Source organism: Ambystoma mexicanum, chromosome 9, assembly GCF_040938575.1.
Source record: "Ambystoma mexicanum isolate Mex_15411 chromosome 9, UKY_AmexF1_1, whole genome shotgun sequence".
NCBI classification, from domain to species: Eukaryota; Metazoa; Chordata; class Amphibia; order Caudata; family Ambystomatidae; genus Ambystoma; species Ambystoma mexicanum.
In genome coordinates this window covers 543,387,567-543,412,172 of record NC_090931.1, presented here as the reverse complement: position 1 = coordinate 543,412,172, position 24,606 = coordinate 543,387,567, and the positions used below count along the sequence as shown (strand labels likewise).

Genomic DNA, 24,606 nt, shown 5'->3' with positions numbered 1-24,606 from the left:
GAAGATGGGCTATTAAGATTGAATCAACTCACACAGCTCACACTTTCCTTATGGACATGCTATCACAAAAACATCAGAATAGATACTAATTAAGATGCTGGAAATCAGACTACTTTGGAACAAAAAAAAGGTCTAAGACTCAAAAAAAACTCCAGTAAAACTTGGTTAGAGATCAGGAAGATAATGAAAATCCCTAAAATAATAAAACATGCCTCACTTCGGGACAATCTATTGGCAAATCAAGGGATTAACATACTAGGCAACATTTTGCAAACAACAATAAAACATTCTGGCAACCACACAGTTCAATCTTCCACAAAGTTTACATTTGAAATATTTTCAAAAGATCAAATCATCTAAGAAAAGAGATATTTACAAAACATTCTACAACAAATTACCCTACTGTCGAAACCTTGTAGGGATACAAGCTGCTATCCCCTTGCATAGGGAATGATTTGGCAAAGAAAGGATAATCATGGCCTTTAATTTTAGGCACAAACGTCGAGGCTGAAACAATAAGGAAATCATTGGTGGAAAGAACAACACACTCACTCATCCATGCAAAATTCACATTTCAGCAGTGGAAAACAGTTCTAGATCTATATCATTCAATTGAGGGAAAAGCAGAGAAAGGTGCCTCTGTACGATACAGATGATATAAGGTAGACACAGGACGTATGCTAAGTGAAGAATAATGACAACTATTTAGTGCCAAGTACTCAACAAAATTCGCAATCTAAGCAACCCAAACGTGATGCCTTTTTTCACCGGTATAATCAGGGTACTCGAGAGTCAGGGAAGCATAAGTGATTTGGGTTCTTAATTGTCATCCACTGCTAGTCTGAATGTGGCAAGAAGGTGTTAGAGGCCGGACCATTGTCTGTCAAACAGGGCATTTCAGAGGCCTGGAACAACTTTTACTTGCTAGAAATCTACATTACACAAGTCCAGGAGAGTTTGTTCTAGATTATCTATGGTCCCTGGAAGACATTTTGTAATAGGGACTTAGAAGTAGATTCAATTAATGACTAAACCTAAGAAATAGATAAATAAAACCCATGCTCTAAGAAAGTGGCATAATTCACATAACATTTTCATCAAAAAAAGAGCAACCGAACAAGACAGAACTAAAATGGAACGATTACAGAAACAAAGGCAAATCCGTATTAGGCAGAATCGTGTGCAATGCCCTTAGGGACCACTACACACAATTAAGACCACAGGTGGCAATAAAAGTTTTACCTTTGGTACAAGCCTGTACTACTATGTCAGAGTGGTAGCAGTGGTGGAGTAGCCAGGCTTATCTCGAGAATATGAGCAGTAGCAGAGATTACAATAAGGGACCACAATTACTGTGACTCAAGCAAACAGTGACTCAAGGTTTCAGGTAGAAAAATAAAAGTACATTTATTTTTAAACCATTTGTTGTAAACACAACACTTCTATTACATTTAAAACCACACGAAAAATATACTACAACTAACCAATTCACTTTGTACAGTATGTCTCAAGGTAAGTACCTTGTGTTTGAATGGACTGGTGTTATGAACAAAACAAGTTACTGTGAATACGATTGCGATTACTTTTTGACAGTTCGGTCTAATAACTAACCGCGTATCCGTGACATGAAATGCTACCGGGGCAAAAGCACACTTAGCACCTGAGATACCCAGAGGGAGTTGGAGGCAAAAATCACAGGCAATATTTTGGTTAGGCAGACAGAATCGAGAAACACTCAAGAGACAGGAGTTCAAGAGTCAAAGGTCAGAGCCAGGGTTAAGTGACACCGGAGACCTGTTGCCGAAGATCACACAGTCAGACAGTTCACGATTCAACGTAGCCAAGAGTATTTCGATATTGTCAATGTTCGGAAGCAAAAGTTATAAGAAGGAGGCAAGAGAAGGGCAAGCCTTGACGATGAAGAAAAGGGGTTCACCCAGTTTCCTCAAGCAGAACACAGTACCTTATTCCAATGGTGCAGCTAGTGCCCTGGCAGTTGTTCCTGTTGGTTTCCCCACAGTCCCACGGTTCCTGGAGCTTCGTTGTGAAGGAGGACGTCTGAAGGGGGTCTGCACCACAAAGGGATGAGGCCGGCAGCAGTGACAATGAATAAAAGGTGCGCTCCTTAAAAACAGGAGAGGCTCTTCAGGTGGCTATCCGGACCACTACAGCAGTGTGCAGCGATTTCGACCACGAAGGCGACCTCTGGCTGAAGAAGATGAGCTAGTTATCCCCACCAGGCTCAAGGGAAGAAGACTCCGGACAGGCTCTTCTCTTAGTCGTCGAAGGGTAGATAGCTCAGGACTGCAGCAGGGCTTCATCGTGATGGGGTAGTTGCAGCAGTCGTCGTTCTCTCCGCTTCTCTTCGGTTCCTTGTAGTTCCAGTGGCAACTCTCTGACTTCTAGCCCAAGAGACCTGCCTTTTATGTGCAAAACCCCCATTCACACAGCCTGGCTGTCAATCACCCAGCAGGGGGGTTGTCCAGCCTGGACAACCACCTCAGCCAATCATGGCAAAGTGTAACTTGGGCTTCCAAGGATACCCTGTGCAGGGGGTGACTACACCCCTCCCTCACATTCAGCCCACCTAGACACCCATGCGCCTGGTGGAGGGCTTCTGGGCAGAAGCCCGCCAAACGACGGTGAACAAAGAAGGCGAACCTAGTTTGCCGCGCAAAGTAAAACACAAGAAGGACTTTAAAAAAAAGAAATGGCGAATAAACCCAACCGGAGCAAAAAGAAAGACAATTTGGTCAAGCGGGTTTATGTTCGAGGCTAATATAATAGCCAAGAACAATACTACGTTTATCTAATATAATCGCAGTAGAAAAGTTAGAGTAGATACCACTGCCACCAGCCAAGTCTAAATGTTAAAAGAGCGAAACAATGCTCTAGGAGGTACAGATAAAAAGGGATACAAATTAACCCTTTCCAGTACTCCATGGAAGATGGGGTGTACTGGATCTGTGGTAGATTGACTAGGTAAAGTTAATGGTAACTTCACCCTTTTCTGGGGGACGGCAGTCAGCCTCAGAAATGGAGTCGGGGGGGGTCTCAAAGACAACCCTGTGCCACGGCACTGAAGGTGCTGTGTGACACCTAAGAAAAGGGGGCTACTGAAGTGGTGTACTTCAGAATCCACAATCACAAAAACAGAGAAATATACCTGGCAAAACACAGGTAAGAGTGGGGGAAAAAGCTCACACTCTTATCAAGTGGAAACAAATAAACTCCAGAAGTCCAGCAAAGCTGCTGGGGGACTCACTAGGTGAGGGAAATTAGCCATCAATGAGAATTCTCCCTAACAATCCACAATGAATAAAAATGCTCCAAAAGGTAACAAGTGGATTACTGGGCATAAATTGGTCGGACAATGGGAGGATAAGCACATTCAGGCAGTGCAATGGCAATCTGAAGGGGTAGGGGGTTTAAAAAAGGTGCTGGGTAGAGGCTTCCGTTGTCATACTTGGGTCAGTCGTCTCTTTTAAACTTTCAGGATCAAATCAAAGAAGATTAAGAAGTTCCTGGTAACCCCTAACCACCAATCACACACACGCACCATACAAACATCTGGCAGGCAGCCAAACAGTGCTGGCCCCACACAACAACTTTTGCAGGCGCCTTCACAGGAAAACCCAGGGAATTCCAGGCAGCCCACAGGGACACCCACACATGGATCCCGTGTCAGAAAATGGGCCTACATGTACATTTCCCGTCCCTACCAGTCCCACTCAAGGGCAACAAAATATAGATGGCTGGCTACTGAATTTCACAACAATAGACACACTAATTTGGGAGCCTACAGGAGGAAAATGCTTCTTGAGAGCTACACTGGCCACTACTCATGGAGCTACTAACATTAAAGTAGTCTGCCACCAGCCAGAACCAGTACAATCGCCTGGATCCATTTACAGACCAAGAGAGACAAAGGAGAACCCTTAACAGTAGCCCTCACACCTTTAGGGGCCATAAGAATTACCAAATGGCCACACACATATAAGCCCTGTGTCGCCAGTGAGAGGTGGAAGGAAGTCACTAGGGAAAAATGGTGAGGGTATCGCAGCAAACAAGAAAAAAGTCAGACTATCAAAATATTACTTTTTTCTTTACACAGATAAATTAAGGTCACTGCAATTTTACCGGTCTTCCCTCCCAAAGCAGAGACCTGAAACAACACACTCTGTGGTTAAATGACAGTCCCGGGAGGATAGCTCAGCGGCAGCGTGCACGTCTTGGAAGCAATACGACACAAAGCAACACAGGTTCCATCCCCGGGTCCGCGCTTAGAAACCTCTGGGTGTTTAAGCGCGTTATAAATACGTAACTAAGACAAAAAAAACAAAAACACAATGACGCAACTAAGAAAAACAAACAATTCCTGTAACAGCGCCTCGATGCCTGCGGGCTGTGTGAGCGCTTTATAAATGTAAAAAAATAAAATAAAATACAGTCCCCCGGGGCTCTTACATGTCAACAGCTCTTAAGGGACCACTGTGCTACTGGGTATTTGTATACCCCTCTACCACTTTCACCTATTCCTTCAAATATTTTCATGAAAGAAAATTGCTTATTGAAGTAACCACATCTTCCCCCCCAATGGCCTCATGGCGTATGCCACCTCATAAATAAGAAACTACTAACACCCAATCTGTAGTTGATATCTCCCCACATTATCAAGGTTTGCCAGATTTGGCATTTTCACATCCCAGATTCCTTTGCATGGTTAGGTTTCTTGCTTAAAAGAGGATAGGTCCTTAAGATACACCAAACTCACAACTCAAACAAAACATACATAAGCAGCGTCTACCTGAGAGCAGTTAAAAGGGCTAAACAGTTGGCTGCAGTGCGGAGGATGCAACATTTCTTTTAACAGGTTATCCTGTCGAAAATGTAATCCGATCTTGTAATAACTGTACATAAAAACAAACTGGAGGGGTAAACATATGCAAGAAAACCACAAAATATCCCTCATTAACATAATGTTGAAAGTTCATATAAATATTGCTGCAAACTTGACATTATTGGCACGGGCACCTCACGTCTGAGGAAAATAAATCCACACAAGAACCAGACTGAATTTTTCATTGTGACCTCACAATCTCTACTGCGAGGGTATTCCAACCCAAGATACAGGTTAGGCAAGAGCTAACCATGATCTGCCTAAGGAAGAAAAAAACAGCGTACCTAGGATTTCCCCATCTTCATCTCACAACACTGTCAGATTCAATATAGGAGGCAGGGACCCTCGCATATAAAAAGGAACTTTTTGTTTTGCAGAGAGGCCACTCAGATAGGCCTATACCAGCTATACAGTCTGAATTTATCAATATTAAAAAGGATCAGGGCACGGGCCCAAATGTTTTTTTTTAGTATGCTTGAGGTAGCCCTGCTCACTGCCATACTGCTTACCATCAACCTGTTCAATGCTGTTGTACACAGTCACCTTATTTGGAGCAGCAGCAGCGACCACTACCACTAGTGGTGGGTGGATGGTTAAGAGGTGGATGATTTAAGGAATTAGTGTGCTTTATACTTAATGTTATGGGGGGCTTAGGCTCCAGTTGAAATAAAGTGCACGCTGAAGGGGCAGCATCACATTTGTGTCTCTTGAAGTTCTGAGTGCTGATGTAGCGACACGTGGACCTGGAGTATCATACCCCACAGGTATTCCATGATTCATGGGTGGTCAAAGGGAATTATTAGAAGGAGTGAAACCTTACCTACAGGCAGGAGAGCAAGCAGAGAGTGATGAGCTGGTCTCTGCACAGGCAGCACAGGGCCCACACACACATTTCATTGCGTCTGCATCAGAGTGCGTGTCTCCCAAACAGAATTCCAAGATGGTGGACTGGTTACTTGTAGTCTTACTCCGTTCAACAAGAAGCCCCTTTGACTTTCAATACATTTGAAGCTTAGTTTAGTTTCTTTGCTTATATAGTGCACCTAACCCGTGGGTATCTGGGAATTTTTACTTATAAATACAACAAAAGCTACATACATGTAGTACAGACCTCATGTTACAGTGCCAGAGGTAAAACAAAAATACAGTGAGAGGTAGGCAGCTAGCTTGTGTTACAAGACAAGATGGCGAACCTAGCGTGGCAAAAGAGTAACATTGACATTGAATGCAGAAGCAAGAGCTTAGGGTGGCAAATGCCTAGTGTTACATATCTAGGTATGCATAGGCAACCAATGGGGTGGTGTACGCCTAGTGTTACAAAGCTAAGTACAGACAATCAAATGGAGTGGCAAACGCCGAGTGTTACATATCTAGACGCAGACAGACAAGCAAATGGGCAGACGGGGTGAGCTGGTGTGGTTAGTACTGAGAAGAGCCACGCTTTCACTTTGTTTCTGAATGACCAGAATGATGTATTGGCTCTTAATGCAGGGGCTAAGGAGTTCCAAGTCTTGTATGCTAGCACTGGGAAGATGGACCCACCAGCTTTTTGTCATTTGTAAATGGGGACATTCAGGCATTGAGAGTAGTTGGATCTGGTATGTCTGAGGGATTGTTTCCTAGAGAATTTGTCAACCAGGTATCTAGGGGCTGAATTCGAGTTGCATTTGTGGGTGACCATTAAGGTTCTAAATGTGATCCTATCTTGTATAGAGAAACAATTAGAGTTACGTCTTATTTGCAAGATGTGGCTGGAGTGCGGAAGGTTTAGAGAAGTTCTGAGGGCATAGTTTTGTAACACTTGTAACTTGTTCAGGTTGCGCTTACTAATGCCTAAATATAAGGTGTTACAGTAGTCCAACTTCGACAGTATCAATTCTCTAGCCAGAGTGATGCAGCTGAGTGTGGATAGGAAGGGCCTGCACGCATTTGTAAGTTTGGAGGTTTAAGCCGTTGCAGAGGCTGTGGCGTTGACTTGTCTGGCGAGGGAGAGGGTAGAATCCGGGTACACTCCTAAGGTTTTGACATTATTAGATGCAGTGATTTTGTTCCAATCAATGTTAAACAAATTGTATTGGGGCTCTAATTTATTAAGATGTGACCTAGAGCCGACAAGTAGTAGCTCGGTCTTCTCGTCATTAAGGCATAAGCCATAATTAGTCAAGCATGTCTGGATTCAAAAGCATGTTTCATTCAGAAGTTTGGAGTCTTCGTCGTAGGAGCATGAAAGAGTGATGAGTATCTGTGTATCATCCACATAATTTGTGTAGCATATGCCCAAGTCATCTAAGTGATCAAACAATAACTTTGTAAAGATGTTGTACAGGGTGGGGGATACACATGATCCCTGGAGGACACCACATGAGATTGGGGCAGGGTCTGCGAAGGCTGAGGGGGCAAAAACCCTCATGATTCTGTCTGCGAGGAAGGATAGGTCAAGCACGAGGAGAAGAACAAGTTACTTACCAATGTAACGTTCCTTCGATTGGATGTTCCTCTCACGTAGTCCTCATCTCTAGATATGTTGTCTCCCAGCTTTGCTGCTTCGGAAAACATTTTTCACCAGAGGGCGCTGTGTTCGAGGCAGCGGAGTCGTAGTCCCTCGAGGGCCGCCGTCGAGTGTCGATGTCATCCGCTGTATAAAGGGCTCCAGCAGCGCCCGTTACCTCAGTTCTGTTTTTACGGTGTTCACGGTCGCATCAGCTGATCAGGTTTTAAGTCCTCAGGCTCTTAAGGAAGTTCGAGTGCAACTGGCGTAAACTGTACGGAGAGGTAGGTTCGGAGGGTCGATGAGGAATACATGGAAGGAACATCCAATCGAAAGAACGTTACAGTTGGTAAGTAACTTGCTCTTCAAATGTATTGTGTCCTGCCAAGTATTGCTCATCTCTAGATAGGCTCCCAAAGCAGTAAGAATTTGGAGGAGGGAGTACCAGAAATCTGAATTATGGACTGAATGAAGGACAGCGTTTGCAAAGAGTCCTCCTTGATATGAAGTAGAGTCCAAGCAGTAATGCTTCACAAAGGTGTGCATTGACGACCAGGTGGCCGCCGCACAAATATCCTGCACCAGGACACCTTTCTGAAGAGCCGTGGAAGTTGCCATGCCCCTGGTTGAATGAGCATCTGGAGGCTCTTTTACAGGCAATTTATAGCACTCACAGATTGTTAGAATTATGCATCTGGATGGAGTTTGTTTAGACACTCAAAGGCCAAATTTGTGTCCAGTACACCCAACAAATAGTTGGTCACATTGTCAAAGATTTGCCAATCTGGAAATGTAGAAACAGAGCCCTTTTTGGGTCCAGTCTATGCAACTTTTTCTCTTCCTTACTAGCGTGACGAGGAGGAGGATAAAAAGAAGGTAAGGTAATTTTCTGTGACAGATAGAAATCAGAAATTATTTTAGGCAAGAAAGATGTTTTGACATTTAGAATAACTTTGTCTCTATGGAAAATGGTGAGAGGAGGCTTACAAGAAAGTGCCTGCAACTCACTTACCCTGCAGGCTGATGTTATAGCCACCAACAAAATTGTTTTAAGAGTGAGAAGTCTTGTGTTTCCAAGATGGACGCGCTGTTCTAAGGTCCGCGTCTCCCGGGCTCCCGACCTGCTAGTGTGAAAATCCACTCTTAAAGCGTTACCTGCCCTCCCCGGCGCCCGCAGCGGTCAGGGAACATCGTCGGAGTGCAGTGGGACCCGGTTCCCTGCGGAGAGGTCCGGCGTTTCAGCTCTGGTGCACCGTGGCTCGCGTCGGACTGCCTCTGCAATCGAGCGGCTGGCAGAGCAGCGAGCCCGCCGCGGGATCCTGCGCCTTCTGGCACCCCCCAGTTCAGGTGGACCCACCGGACCACGTGAGGACGGGCACTTGGGGGCCTCGTATTTCCCTCCATACCCCCCCCCCAGAGGAGTTGTGACAGGCGGCTATCCCCCCGGGGGACCGAAGGTACGGGGAGTGAGGTGAGGGGGGGGGTTCAGTGGGGTGCTTGTGCCAGGGCCTGGCCCCCCCCCTCACCCTAGTGGGACCCTGCCTGGTGGGGTGTGGACCCTGCGGGGTTGAAGAGGACTTACATCCTGGGTCTCTGGGCCTGTGCCATAACGAAAATGCGCCATCACAGTGGATCTGTCTGTGAGACGGTGGGAGCATTCGGTTCCCGTCTCATGCTGTCTCGGGCGCTCCCGGGGTGGAGGGCGGGGGGATTGGTAAAGGATCACGAATCTTGGCCACTGGGGATGTTTCTGCAGCACGCCCCCCCCGGTGCTCCATAAACTTATTTGAGCGTACCCCCTGGACGTTCGCCAGCTCTGTGGCGATCACCACACTGGACACAGGACATTAGCCCCGGCAAATTTTGGGGAGGGGAGGAGCCCGGCAAGGGGGGCCTCAGGCTTTTGGTCTGACAGCTGGCTAGTCCTCCTGGAAGACCTTACGCAGCGGGAAGTGGCATCGACCTGTTCCTGAGTTCACGTTGATTTGGCTTGAGTGTCCCAGCATTGCTCCCTCCCGCGCCCGGTGGCCCCTTAGCAACAGCAATAGCCCTCTCACCATCCAGCTGGGCAGCTGGATAGATCATACATTTAAAGGATAGCTACTAGCGCATAGAACGGGGCGGCTGGGGATATCAAGAAACAGAGGAAAAGACTTGCCGGCCCCCTTGAAGGGTCCAAAAAGGGGAATGGATGGCCCCCTTTCGAAGATGTGGGCGAAAGATCTTGAGACAGCTGGGGCCCAAGAGAGTGGAGAATGGACCCTTGAGCATCCCGTTTCCTCCGGCCAGGGCGAGCAGGACAGGCCTGTGTCCCAAGCTATGCTCAACCAATTTATGGGGGAATTGGTCGACAAGATCACAGCTGCGGGGCAGATGCAGATGGACAAGCTACGAGATGATCTGGCGGAAGGTCTAAGAGATATTAAGCGGGATATAAACAAAATGGAGGAAAGAGTTCACACTAATGAGAAGGCTATCCAAGAACTCACAGAAGATGCAAGGAAAGTCGACATTCTCTTGGAAACGCTGGCCACCGCCACGCAGAATCCCGAGTTACAGGTTGAAGACTTAGAAAATAGGTTGCGGAGAGCGAATATCAGAGTCAAATCTCTGCCAGAGGACGTTCTGGATCAGGAGCTAACTCCAACCCTTAGATCAATTTTTGCGGACCTCCTTGTGTCTGATTCTGAACCGGAGTTGCAATTTGACAGAATTCACAGGGTGGGCCCACGCAGATCGGAACCAGGGGCAAGGCCGAGAGGTGTTCTGGTGGCCTTCCATAATTACGCTATGAAAGAAAAGGTCCTGGAAAAGGCGAGAAAGGCTGCCCGCATCGCCTACAACGGCCACGAAATTTTCCTGTATTGAGATTTAGCACAAATAACTAATTAAAAGGCGGCGAATGAGCCCGGTCTTGAACTATTTACGTTCTCACCAAGTCCGCTACAGCTGGTCCCATCCGTTTGGGCTGACCTTCACCTGGCAGGGTTCCAGTCATAAGATTACAACCTGCGATCAAGGGCTGGCCCTGCTGGGATTGGAAGAGCAACCATCAGTTCCCCCGGAGAGGGTGGAGGCTCATCTGAGTGTGCGCAAACCTTGGGAATGGTCTTCGGTCTGGCCTAAGAGGGCGAGGAAGAGACAAAAAAATTCTACACTCAGGAAAAATGTTAACACTACAGTTGAGGGGCCCGCCGAGGTGGCGGAGGGCGCCTTCATTGCTACTTGACTAAGCGAGATCTCATGGTGGTCTTCGGTTGAGTCCGGGGAAGGCACTCACCAAAGCTGTTGTGTGTTATAGTTTGAGTGGTTTAGTCGAGTTTGCATTAAGTGGCAGGGAGGGGGGTAGGTTGGTGTCTTGGAATGGGATTGGGAAATCCTGCGTGGGGGGGTTCTGGGTTACTTATAGGGTCCGGCTCTCGTCTTAGGCTACGAGGGGGGTCTTGCACCAGTCAGATCTGCCTGGAGGGAGGGGGGGAGAGGGGTTAGGAAGAGAGGGGGGGTAGGGGTGGTGGGTGGTTCCAAGAGCTCCAAACCAGGGAGTATTCAGTAGCGTGTGCGACCAGAAGCGGCAACCTCCCAGGGTTGCAGAGACAGGGTGGATGCCTTCCAGGGGGGCGAAAAGGATATATTTTTTTTAATTCATCTGAATGTCTAGTGCAGATTCCCTGAGGCTGCTCTCTTTAAACGTAAAAAGGCTCAACTCCCAAATCAAAAGGAAAAAGGTGGAGAGGTTTCTGAGGAGAGAGCTGCCTCATATAGTAACGTTACAAGAGACCCATGTTCACTCTAAAGACATGCAGAGGATAAGATTCTGGGGGTATTAAAGAATGGTTCAAGCTACACAAGCAAGCAAAAAAGGGGGAGTTTTGATTGCTCTGAAGGATGGCTTGGACATGGTCATAGCGGGGACCCAGAAAGACGACCAGGGGAAGTATCTAGCAGCGATTCTGGAGGGAAGGGGAGAGACCTTTACAGTGGCGACCCTCTACGCCCCAAATCAAGCCCAGGACCCCTTCATTCAAAAATCTCTCTCCCGTTTGGGAAAATTTGCCCGTGCTAACATTCTCCTAACGGGGGATTTTAATCTGGCATGGGACCCCGCGAAGGATAGGAGCTCGACTTCATGGGTTGTTCATGGGAGACTCTCCGGGGACCTGGTTAAAAAGATGCAGGATTTGGCCTTGGTTGACGCTTGGCAGGAGCTTCACGAAACTAAGGAGGGGTATACGTTTTACTCACATGCACACAGGGTACACTCACGTATTGACTACATATGGTTGTCGAAAACGATATTGGGGAAGAGTCACTGACTTAGGGATAGGTGCCATTTCCCTGGCTGATCAAGCGTCACTTATATTATCGCTAACTAGGGCACGGGGGCCCCCGGGTCTTTGGAGGTGGATGTATCCAATCTCACTCTTCAAGGATCCTATTTTGGTCAAGGAAATTGAGGAGGAAATAGTTGAGTTTTCTAGCCACAACGGCTGGGACGACTCGTCCCCGTTGGTGTGGTGGGACGCCTTCAAGGCAGCGATCAGAGGGAGAATCATAGCCGTTAAGGCCAGAAGGGAGCGGCTATTAAGGCTAGAAGAGCAACAATTAGAAGTCAAACTCAAACTAATTATGGCGCGGATGGGTTCCAAACAGTCAGCAGCAATAAAAAGGGAATACAGGGCAGTCAGAGGGCAGTTGAATCTCATACAAACGAGAGCGGCTGAGCGCAGTCTTCTTAAGTTGCACCAAAGAGATTATATTAAAGCAAATAAATCTGATAGTCTTTTGGCCAGGCTGCTGCGAAAGGAATCAGGTGACAAATCCATTCTGAAAATTAGGGGGGGGGGGCAAGTATACACAAATAATTCGGATATAGTTCGTAAATTCAGTAGATTCTACGCTGACCTGTATACCTCTGACGTTCCGTCTCTCCCTGAGCAGTTGGCATATCTAGATACGATAGACTTACCTCAGATCTCGTCGGAAGATAGAGAGCTTCTGGATGCCGAGATTACGTCAGATGAAGTTAGAAAGGTCATCAATAATTTGCCGTCCAACAAGGCCCCAGGCCCAGATGGCTTCATGTCGGAGTTATATAAAGTGCACAGGGAGGTCCTAATTCCCTTCCTCACTAAATTGTTTAATTTTATTGGCTCTGCCAAGGCCCTCCCCAAATCAATGGATGAAGCCAAAGTGATCCTAATTCACAAGCAAGGTAAAGAGCCGACAGATTGTGGGTCCTATCGCCCCATAGCCTTAATTAATGCGGATGCTAAAATTCATGCCAAAGTCCTAGCGAACCGGCTGGTTAATATTCTTCCCAAACTGATCCAAACAGACCAGTCCGGGTTCGTCAGCGGCAGGCAAACGCCAGATAATGTAAGACGACTGACCCATCTTATTGAAAAGTCCCAGAGGAGGAAAATACCGGCTCTCCTGCTGGCAATTGATGGCGAAAAGGCATTTGAGCGGGTTGAGTGGGGATTCCTTTTTGCTGTTAGGCTAAGATGGGCTTCGGCCCTGGGTATGTCGACCGCATAAGAGCGAGCTACCAATAGCCTGTTATCAGATTAGCAATCAATAGCCAAATCTCTCCCCCGATTTCGATAGGGAGGGGCACTAAACAAGGTTGCCCAATGTCACCTCTTCTTTATGCACTCCATCTGGAACCTTTTCTGGCAGCAATTAGGGCAGCTGAGGATATAGAGGGAATACCTTTTGGAGGCTCAATTCACAAGGTGGCAGCCTTTGCGGATGACTTGATTCTTGCGCTCACTCATCCAGACTCATCCTTACAGGCCGTGTCTAGAGAGCTAGTTAGGTTTGGTCAGGTGGCGGGGTTAAAAGTCAACATCCACAAATCTGAAATCCTTCCCCTCTCACTTTCGGATACCACTGTGCAAAACCTTAGTCAAAAGTATAACTATAGATGGGTCGGTAGGTCCTTAAAGTATTTGGGTATATATCTGACTAACACAGTAGAGGACCTTTTATAGGGTAAATTATCCTCCTCTCCTTTAGAAGCTCAAATCAAAGTTGCTCGACTTGGGTCCACTGGCAATATCCTGGCTGGGACGAGTTAACGTTCTAAAGATGGCGGTCTTACCCCATTTGCTTTATTTGTTTTCGACTCTTCCTGCGTGTTAGGGAGAATTCTCTGTTTAGGCTGAATTTCCTAACCTAGTGAGTCCCCCAGCAGCTTTGCTGGATTTTTGGGGTTTATTTTTTTCTCCTGCCAAGAGTGAGACTCTTTTACCCTCACTCTTGGACATGATTTGAGAGTGTTACTGTGACTTGCTATGTGCTTATGGGCTAGGGGGTATTTTTTCCCCATAGGCTATCATTGGTTTTTGAATGTGTGTTACACAGCAACCTCAGTGCAGTAACACAGGGGTGTCATAGAGACCCCCAAACATAGAATCCACACCCTGGGACTGACTTCTGTCTCCCTGGGTCTGTAAAGTCACCATTGACTTTACTAGTCTTAACTTAGGAACTTAACCAGTACAAACCATCTTACTGTGGAAATACTGGTAGGGGCAATTAGATTGCCCCTGGGTCTGTTGTCGAGGGGGTACTGTCCCGTCCCCCCTCGCCGAGTTCTGGCTGGTGGCAGTGGATACGACGGAAATATTCCACCAGAATATTTCCCAATGGGATTTCCCATTGTTTTTAATGCACCACTTTTTGGTGCAATGTTAAAGATACCGCCGGTTTATTTATTTAATATAAATTCACCGGTTGGGATTTTTTGCCAGAACTCGCCGCCAAAATGGCGTCTAGGTTCACTTCAGTAACCCTGAACCAGAGTCGAGCCTTTGCTCCACTTTTGGCGGGCTTCTGCACAGAAGCCCTCCACAGTGGTGCCATTCTGTCTGGGTACCACAGGGGGTGTGAGAGGGGGTTTAGGCACCCTGGACTGAGTTGCCTTGCCAACTCATGTCGCACTCTGGTGTGATTGGCCCAAGTGGTGAGCCACCCCGCTCACCACTTAGCATGTTTGAGTGACAGCTAGGCTGTATGAATGGGGGTTTGCTGCATAAAAGCAGGGTTTTTGGGACTGGTTCTTCAGAAGTCGCCACAGGACCTAAGAAGCCGAAGAGGGAGAAGCCGTGACGACCTGCCAAGACGACACCACCGGTGAAGCCCTGCGGAACCGTCTCGCCACTTTTTCCGACGACAGAGATCTCCCGCCGGAGAGTCTCCTTCCCTTAACTGGTGGGGACAACCAGTTGCTGCCTTCTTTTCGCCGTCCCGAAGCATCTCGTGGCCGCCTTGCCTGTGCCAAGCACCCCGGCAACCGGGATACCACTTTTTACCTCAACAGCGAAAGAGGGGTAAACTCCTTTGTGACCGGAAAACTCCACGGCTGGTCTCATCCCTGGTAGTGCAACGACCTGCAGCTTTCCTCCACGTCGAGATCACCTCTTCCCCTGGACGACGCCGTGACTTGCACCCACTACCAGGAACAACTACCACCGCTGGAGGATCCTTTCCACTTTTAAAGGTACTGTGTTCCGCCCGGCTTCCCTTGCCACCGATTGTACGGGGTAGATTTAGCCCTTGGCTCTTGACCCTGGGTAAGCCTGGGACACCCTAACTAAACTTTTTCTAAACTCAGTAAAACCTTTGCTACTCACCTGCAAAGACTTGTGACATTGTGTGATCTTGGGCATATTTTCGCCTGGCTCTCTCTAAAGCGGGCCACAAACCAATTCTCCTTGTTCCACAGTTGACTGCCTTTGCTAACCTTATGTGGAAAGTGTTTTACCTTGCTGCTTTCATTACTTCTGCTTTTTCCCTCCCTTTTCTAATAACTTGTTGGAGTGCCATCTGACGTTAAGCGCTCACATCTGGTTGGAAATAAGTGGTGTTAACTTAGACTTGTCCAACAAATGACTAGGGATGTACATATAAGTAATAGTGACTGTGTTTTGACTTACTTACCTTTTCTGTGCTAGTGTAATTTATGAGTGTGCCTTTAAAATAAATAAGTATATACTTTTATACCTAGCTCTGGTCAGTGTTTGCTTGTACTACGGTGCCTCTGTACCTATCCTGTATCCTCTATATACTGCCTAACTCTTCTTGAGGGAAGTCTGACTGCTCAGCCACAGCTACCACAGTGAATCTGTGTGGTGCAGACTGCTACCAAGTGGGTTTACTGCCAACACCTGTAATATTAAATCTTTTGCAGTGGTCCCAGAGGGAACTGCACAGGTTTCTGCTTAACACTGCGCCCGTCCCAGCATCCTTCTTTAAAGCTGTCCAGAAATTAACCAAAAGGTTCGTCTGGTCCCAGAAGAGACGGAGGGTGGCAGCTTTGTTAATGAGCGCTCACCCAGCAAGGGGTGGCGTGGGCGAGCCAGACTTCAGGGCTCATTACTTGGCGGCACAGCTCTGCGTCATTAGGGATTGGCAGAGAGAAGACAAGGCGAAGGTGTGGAGGCCATGTTCCGGGCAGTGGCGGGGGGGAACTTGGAGGGGATACTGTGGTTGCCGAAGCCTGATCGACCCATTCAAATGTACTGTAGTGTTATAACTGTGACAAAGGGACAGGCTTGGAACCAAGCAATAAAAAGATCACACATCATCTCCTTCCCTTCTCCCTACACTCCCTTGCACGGCAACCCGCAGTTTACACCTGCATTTGACCGAGAGTCGGCCTTTGATATCTGGCATCAAGGGGGTTGCAGAATGGTGAGAGATATGTTCATCGGCGATGAGGTCAAACACTTTGAGCAGTGTAAAATCGATTTTGGTATAGGTGAGACACAGAGGTTTTCCTATCTTCAGTTGAGACACTGGCTCTCACACCCGTCGATTAAAGACGCGGGGTCTTGCCCTCTCACTCCCTTCGAAAAATACCTAGACACGGACTCAGGGGATAAAGGGGTTCTGGCTTCTATCTATAAATACATCAAGCAAGGAGAAGTCCTGTCGAGTAGAAGGTATATGAGGAAGTGGGAGGGTGACACCGGGACGATGATTCCTGAGCCGACCTGGGGGTACCTTTGGTCCCAGATTCCTAAACTTACAAGGTCAATACAAATTCGGGAAATGTGGCTGAAATTGATGTTCCTATGGCACCTGACCCCGGTCAGGTTAAATAAAATATTTTCCAATGCGTCTAGGATGTGCTGGAGGGAGTGCGGGGCAGAGGGCTCCTGGGCCCATATCTGGTGGGAATGTCCAAAAATTGACAACATCTGGTTCCAGGTTCAAGGGGCGGTTACCCAGGTCTTGGGTGTCAGGGTTGGTCAAAGCAGAGGGTTAGACTTGATGGGCTTAAATGGGATCTTAGCAACCCTCACAGTGAAGGCAGATCATAAGCTCTACGTGATGATGATGATGTCGGCAGCCCTGGTTTTGGCTCGGAAATGGAAATCTAAAGAACTGCCACAGGAACATGAATGGATGGTCAAACTCTGGTCGCTTGTAGCTTTAGAATGGCTTACCTATTCCATCCAGGGAGACCACCTGCGATTTGTTTCAGACTGGTCGAATTTACTGTCCTATTTAAAAGCGGGGGCCCGCCGAGCTTTGTGTCCCAAGGCTATGGAGCTTCTTGGCATAATTGCCCCGCAAGATGAATCAGACTTCTGAGGGACTGGAGTAGAGGAGCCAACTATCTGGTCCTGCAAAGTTGATCTATCCTGCATTAGCTACGGCTAGTTTTATATGCTAACTTGCAATTTTGGTTGCTCTTGGATAAGGGTTGGGTGGGTAGGAGGGGTGGGGGGAGTCAGGGGTGGGGGGGGCTTTGTTGGTTTTCTGTATTTTGATGAAACTGCTAATAAAAATGTACTTTAAAATAAAAAAAAAAGAGTGAGAAGTCTTAATGGGCAAGAATGTAAAGGTTCGAAAGGGGCACACATGAGAAATGTTAAGACTAAATTCAAATCCCAGATGGGCACCTGAAAGGGTGTCGGGGGGGGTGTGGGAGGGGGTACACATTTGTTAGCCCTTTCAAGAATTTAATTACTAAGAGCATTTTAAAATAGGACACCTCCTCCAAGGAACGTTTAAAAGATAGATAGCGCTGCCAGATATCCTTTTATACTGCCAATTTGGAGCACCAAATTGGCCAAGTGTAAGAGGAAAGAAAGTACTGTTGGAGTATTGCAAAGAAATCCACATTCTTATCCCTGCACCAGTTACTGAACTTATTCCAATGACACCGGTACAGGGATTTTGTTACTGGCCTTCTGGCTGAAAGCAACATCTCCATTACGTCATCTGGGAGGTCCGAATCCTTATATCTCAGCCTCTCAGAAACCATGCGTGAAGACTGAGTGTCTGGACCTCTGGATGGAGAACCCGACCTTCCTCTTGCGAGAGAAGATCCTCTCTTTGTGGAAGACGTATTGGATGGCAGATGGACATGTCCAGAAGGTGCGGGTACCACGTCCTCCTGGCCCAATCCGGGGAAATTAGGATCATGGTTTTCCTAAACTTTCTCAACCTCCTGATTACCTGAGGAATCACGTGGACTGGAGGAAACATGTAGAGGAGTGGAAATACCCAGTCCACCACGAACGCGTCCCCTATAGCTCTTCTTGGAGGAAATTCCCTTGAGCAGCACAGCTCGCACGTCCGGTTGGCACCAGTCGTGAACAGATCCACTTGAGGGGCTCCCCAAAGGGCGAAGATCTCTTGAAGGACTTCCTGAGCCAGCTCCCATTCGTGGGAGACTGTGCTCTGCCTGCTCAGAGCGTCCACCGCTGTGTTCAGCTCTCCGGCTAGGTCAACTGCCGATAGAGAGATTCCTTCTTCCATTGCCCAGAACCAGAGCTGCATTGCCTCTCTGCACAGTGGGAGTGATCCTACGCCTCCTCTTTTGTTGAGGTAGTACATGGCCACTGTGTTGTCTGTCATTATCAGGACATTCTTTACCTGTACAGAGGGCAGGAAGGCCTTCAGCGCTAGTCTGATTGCCCTCAGCTCCAAAAGGTTGATGTGTAGTTTGGACTCCGATGGAGACCAACAACCGCTGATTGTCAGATCGTTGGTGTGGGCTCCCCACCCTGTGAGTGAAGCGTCTGTCACTACTGTCATCTCCGGCCATGGTTGCCAAAAAGGTTCTCCCCTTGAGGATATTCTCCTTGCAAGCCCACCATAGGAGATCTAGAGCCACTTTGGCCAGGACTTGCAGAAGATCAGATATCTCTCCCGAAAACTGGGACCATTGAGTCCTGAGGGCCCATTGAAGGGATCGCATCCTCAACCTGGACTCTGGCACCAGAAAGATGAAGGATGCCATGAGGCCTAGCAACCTTAGAAAGTCGAATGCCGGTAGATGTTTGGCATTTTGAAACTTTGTTACCATCTGCAGAATGTAGTGAGCTCTCTCTTCAGGAGGCGAGGCTTTCCCTGAGGAAGTATTCAGGACTGCTCCGATGAATTGGAGTCTTTGGCTTGGAATCATTTGTGACTTCTTTTAATTGAGGGAGAAGCCCAGCTTGTGTAGCAAGGGACAGGTCAAGGCCAGATGTTCCTGGGCTTGTTCGGGTGAACTTGCCCCGATTAGCCAATCGACCAAATAAGGGTAGACGTGAATCCCCTTCTACGGATACTCGCTGCCACCACCGCCATCAGTTTGGTGAAAACCCTCAGGGCGGAGGTCAGCCCAAATGGTAGAGCCCGAAACTGATAATGAGAACCAGCAATTGCGAACCTCAGGTACTTTCTGTGCTTGAGATGGATTGGCACATGAAAGTAAGCATCCTGAAGGTCCAATGAAGCCAGCCAGTTCTGAAGCTGAAGAGCCTGAAGTATCTGAGAAAGGGTCACCATCTTGAACTTGTCCTTCCTGAGGAATTTGTTGCAATTTCTTAAGTCCAAGATGGGTCTTAATCCTCCGTCCTTTTTGGGGATTAGAAAATCAGGGGAATACCAACCCTTGTTCCTTTCCACTACAGGTACATGTTCTATTGCACCTTTTCTAGCAGGGTTAAAATCTCCTGCACAAGGATCGGGTCTGGAATTTTTACAGAGTTGGCTCCCGGTGGATGATCTTGAGGTTTTTGATGAAAAGGAAGGCAGTAACCATGGGTCACTATCTCTAGTGCCCATGCATCTGATGCAATGCCCCGCAATTCGTCCAGATACGGAGTGATTCTGCCTCCCACAGGGGTCTTATGGGTGAAGACCTCAAAGTGGCTTTGCAGCGGCTGCAGCAGTTGCTGAGGAGGTAGTAGCCACTGCTTGGGCTGATCTAGCACCTCTCCCTTTCCACCACGAAAGGGTTTTCTCTGTTGGCCTCTTTGACTGGCCTGCCCCCTCCCTTTTTCCAAAAGTGGAGTAGAAACGAAAGGGGCGATCTTCCAGGAAGATGAGCCTGCGTAAGAGTGTTGTTGAGGCTGTGTTGTAGCGGCGCTAAGTGATTTTGCTGGCGCTTTAAGGTCTGCAGCTTCTCCAAGCTCTCGTCTGCCTTGCTACCAAACAACCTCAAGCCGCCAAAGGGCATATTAAAGTAATCTAGACTGCACATCAGGTGCAAAGCCAGATTTCCTTAGCCATCCAAACCTACGTAGGGCCGTGCTAGATGCCATGGACCTGCTTACACTATCGGCAGTGTCCAGTCCTGACTGAAGGCATTCCACCATAGCCTCTTTACCATCTTTTACTATAACCAGGAACCCATCCCGTTCCTCACCTTCTGGGATGCGCTCAGCCGCTAATGTCATGCAGTCCCAGAGGGTATATGTAAATCTTGCTAAAGTACAAGTTACATTAGTCTATTTAAGGGCCATGCTGCCTGAAGAATAAAACTTTTCGGGCCCAAGCATCAACTTTTTTATCATCCCTGTCTGGTGGTATTGAGGGGTAAGCTGATTGCCTAATGGAGGTTGCAGCTTGAACCACTAGACTTTCAGGGGAGGGATGTTCAGATAGATATTCCGGATCTGATAAAGATGGTCTGTATTTTGGTACACATTTCTTATTTACTGCTAAAATAGAATCAGGAGTATTCCAATTTACCATCACCCTCTTCTGAAGTGCTTTATGTAATGGAAGAAAAGGATCTTTTAGAGGACCTTCACTCAGGATGTCAGTCATGTCACCCTGGTAAAAATTTGGGGAAGCGTCCTTTCAACCCATAAAATCAATGACCCTTCCCATGAGGTTTCTATAACTAGGATCAGCATGATCTGTAGGGTCTGGTCTCTCAAATTCCACTTCAGGGGAAGTGTCTAGGCCACTGGCATTTTGGAGACAGTCAAAGATCTGTTATCTTGGAATTAGGGCCCACTAGCTCTTCAGGGTCCTCTCTGGTTCCAAACCTAACTCCAGCTGAAGTAACATCTTCTTCAGAGGAGTTTTCTTCAAAAATGGATGACATGGATCTGAACAATTTGTGTCTAGGTTGAGGATGGAAAGCTTTTTCAGGTAAAGAGGGTGGTATCGACTTAAACAGGGGCAATGGCGTTGACTTGGGTATAGGGATTAAACTATGCCTCGATAAAGGCGTCAAAGGCGTCGATAAAGAAGACGCTGGCTTCGACGTCGTCAAAGGAGGCTTTGATGCTGTCGAAGACGGCTTCGATACAGCCAAAGGTGTCGACGCCATTTTCGTCGGATGTTTCGACGCAGTAGTCGTCGACTGTGTCGAGTTTCAACGCCGATTCCGCTACCACCGATTTATGCACCAGAGGTTTTGTCTTAGTACGAGGCGTCGGGGAACTTTCCCTTGATGACACTCTCGACTCTTTTTCGGCTCTCGCGTGTTTAATCTTTGATCTCCCTCCGTCACTTTTAGAAAGGGTAGAGGCATGATCTCCACGCGGCATCTTCAAGGGGGTCTGGGCCGCTTTCTCGAATATTTTAAGCATCGAAGCCCTAAAGGCCTCCAATTTTTCAGGGAATCGTGTTTGGATGGATAAGTCACTCTCCTCTCAGAGGAGGAAGAAGATCTGTGACGTTTTTTTTCCTGACTGCTTAGTCGAAGACGAGAAGGATTTCCTCGAGCGACACTTTCGATCTCTACCACCTCGACCCATGTTGAGATTTTCAACTAGATTCATCCGAATCTTTTTGTCTTTTAGAAGACTTGTAAGTTTCCTCCCCCAGCGCCAACTTACCTCTACGTTCCCTAAGAGCCTTATTGGACATGGCCTGACAGGAACCTCACTAGTCAACCCGATGGTCTGGGCTGAGACATCAGAGGCCATTCCGATGGGGGTCGGTTATTGACATTTTACTACCACACTTCTGACATTTTTTTAAACCTGTCTTGGGTGTGGTGGGTGTAGATGACGAGGACATTGTCGAGAAAAAACCTGATGCGCCGTTCGTGACACGAAGCAGTTGCTCGGAAAAACGCAACTGAAGTAACGGGTGCTGCTCGAGCCCTTTATACAGCGGATGACGTCGACACTCGACGGCGGCCCTCGAGTGACTACGACTCCGCGGCCTCGAACACAGCACCCTCTGGTGAAAAAAAAATGTCAGAAGTAGCAAAGCTGAGACAACATATCTAGAGATGAAGAATACGTGGGAGGACACAATCCATTCCAAGAGCAGGCTTTCCATTGTCCGTAGTTCATCCATCTGGATTTTTAAATCCAACAAGCAACAAGGCTGTATCTGTGACATGTCTTGGTCTGAATCCAGATTGGCAGAGGCCTGGGAGATTGTTTACTTCGAGACGGTTTAGAATTTGGATGTATGCCACCTTGTCTAATATTTTCAGAACAAAAGGCACCGTAGTTATGGGTCTGAAGTTGGTCGGGGTGGATGTTGGGGTCAAGATTGTTTTTTTATTTTTTAGGATGGGCATGACCCGAGCATCTTTGAGATTTTTTGGGACAGTGCATGATTCGAATGAGGCGTTGATGAAGGAGGTGATGAAGGGAGCAAATTCCTTTGCCCCCTCTTTTATAATTGTGGCTGGGCAGATGTCGCCTTGGTATCTGGATGGTTTTAGGGTAGCAATGATTGCTACTACCTCTGTCGTGGTCACTGGGGTGAAATCGAATAGGCTGCAAGGTTTAGGGGGGGTGAGGTGTGAATCATTATGTTTAGTGTTTGGTGTGAGGTGAAGTTTTTTGGCTTAAAGTTTTCCTTGTAGTAAGGAGATTTTGTCTAGGAGGACTTTTGGATGTTGGCACACCATGAGGCATCTTTGGTACATGATTCAGGAGGAGAGATGGGAGAATCCAACTCTCTGAGAATGGCGAAGAGCTCTTTGGTACTGGATTTGGCATTTAGAATTCTAACGCTGAAGGTATCGCTTTTAGTTTTCAAAATGGCTTCTTTATAGGCATCAGAGGCAGTGGTACATTTTTCCTTCCTCAGGATTGAGGTTTATTTTCTCCAGGTGGCTTCAGCGCATCTTTTGGATTTGCAAAGGGTTTTCTAGTCTGAGGAGAACCATTTATTTACATGAGCAGGTGGCTTGGCTTTTCTTAATTTGAGAGGAGCTATTGAGTCTAGGGCTTGAAGTAGGTTTTGGTTGTATAGGGGCACCAGGCTAGCTAGGTCCTTGTCTAACTTCCCGTGAGGGTCAGTGATGGATTGGAGTGCAGGGAGAAGGTTCTCCAGAGTGATAAGGCGATTGTTTCGGGTTAATGCAGGTAGTTCTTGCGAGCAGCTAGGAATATGGCAGATAGTATCCTGAATTGCAAAGGAAATGACGTGGTGGTTAGTCCAGGCACAAGGCGAATTGGAGAGTATCTGCTATCATGTCTGCTAACCAATCCAGAGTTCTGCCTTTGCTATGCGTTGGTTTGGAAATACGGTGTGTAAAGCCAAGCTCAGTGAGTGTTCTCTAAGGCTGTGGCTTTAGTATCTTGGATGTCATAGGCCTAGGTTAAGGTCTTCCAAAAGCATGATTTGGGAGCCTGGTTTAGTGTTGTGGGTAAGAAGCTGTGTGACGTCTTCCTCGAATGAGGAGATAGGACCCGGATGTCTGTACAGAAGGTGGATGAGTAATGTCCGTGTCGCAGATAGCGGCTGTTTGATGGAGAGAAGTTCTCCTGAAGAAAATGGTTGGTTAGGCACTTCTCTGATGCCAAGCTGGTTTTTTGCAATGAATGCTACTCCACCACCTCTGCTAGTTGTTCTACCAGATCTAATGATGGTGTAATGATCTGGTAGTGCTAGTGTAGCGGATGGTCCTGCGGCTGGATGTAGCCAGGTTTCTGTGACTGCTAAGAAGTCGAGTTTGTTAGATGAAATGTGGTCTGCTATGTCTAGGGCGTGGGCAATCAGACCTAGCATTGACAAGGGCTCCTTTGATGTGGGGGGTCATGGCTGTGCATGAAGTGAATGCACAGTCAGGATTTATCCAATCCTGCACAGGAAGTGAAGAATCACCTGCAAACCCTTAAAACAAATCCGGCGGGTGTAGCCTTAGTGTGCTGCAATGTGATGTGTCCTCCAATCACTAGATTGGAGGACACATCACATTGCAGCACACTAGGCGTGAGAACATCCAGAGGCGGTGTTGCTTGTTGCAGATGCATGCAGACCCTGTAAACTATTCAAATGAGCTTGAGGGAGGTCAGGTACACTTGAGGAAGCACTGTACAACCAAAACAAGCATAGTGATAAAAAGACAACTTATGCATGCCCTACCAGAAAGAAGAGGAATTGATAGAGTAGAACATGACAGGGTTAAGGTATCTCCTCATCTCCGGTGACGTTAGCCAATTTCTCAAAGAAGTGATGAGGGATCCATTAATGGTCCATCTTCAGGATAGGCAGAGCACAAAGCATATTTGGATGAGCCACATTGGAAATGCCAACTTAAGCATTAGCCGGATTCCAAGATGGCGGCCGCAAGGGGAATATGTGTTCGAGCGTCGCTCCGTCCCCCCCCGCCCCCTGGGCCACAACACTGAAGATAGACTATAAAGCGGATAAACAGCCCCAAACTCCGAGCGGGCATTAAAAACATAAGAAAAGCAGGCTTCCAGGCAGCCACTCGCCATACAAGACATCAGGGAGAAGTGTGGAATGGAGCCACGTGGGAAATCCAGCTGACGCTTGATAGCGAGACCCGGCGACCTTGTCTTGCAGGACACGCAGCAGGAAACCCAAACACCGGGATCCAGAACGTAACATCAGTATACAAAACCCCCCTACGACGAACACGGAGGAAAGGGTAAGATACGTACTCGCACCCAGAAACGAACACAGCGCCATCCAAAAGTGAGCACGGAGTAGCCTGGGGGCAGAACGGGGGTGGTGATAAACTCACAATCACTGCAACACA

General features: G+C 47.4%; 1 protein-coding gene across 3 annotated transcripts in view; it reads right to left on the bottom strand.

Annotated features, from left to right (window-relative positions):
- RNFT1 (ring finger protein, transmembrane 1) overlaps positions 1-24,606 on the bottom strand; it is a 424,054-nt gene that overhangs the window by 127,299 nt on the left and 272,149 nt on the right. The window lies entirely within an intron of this gene.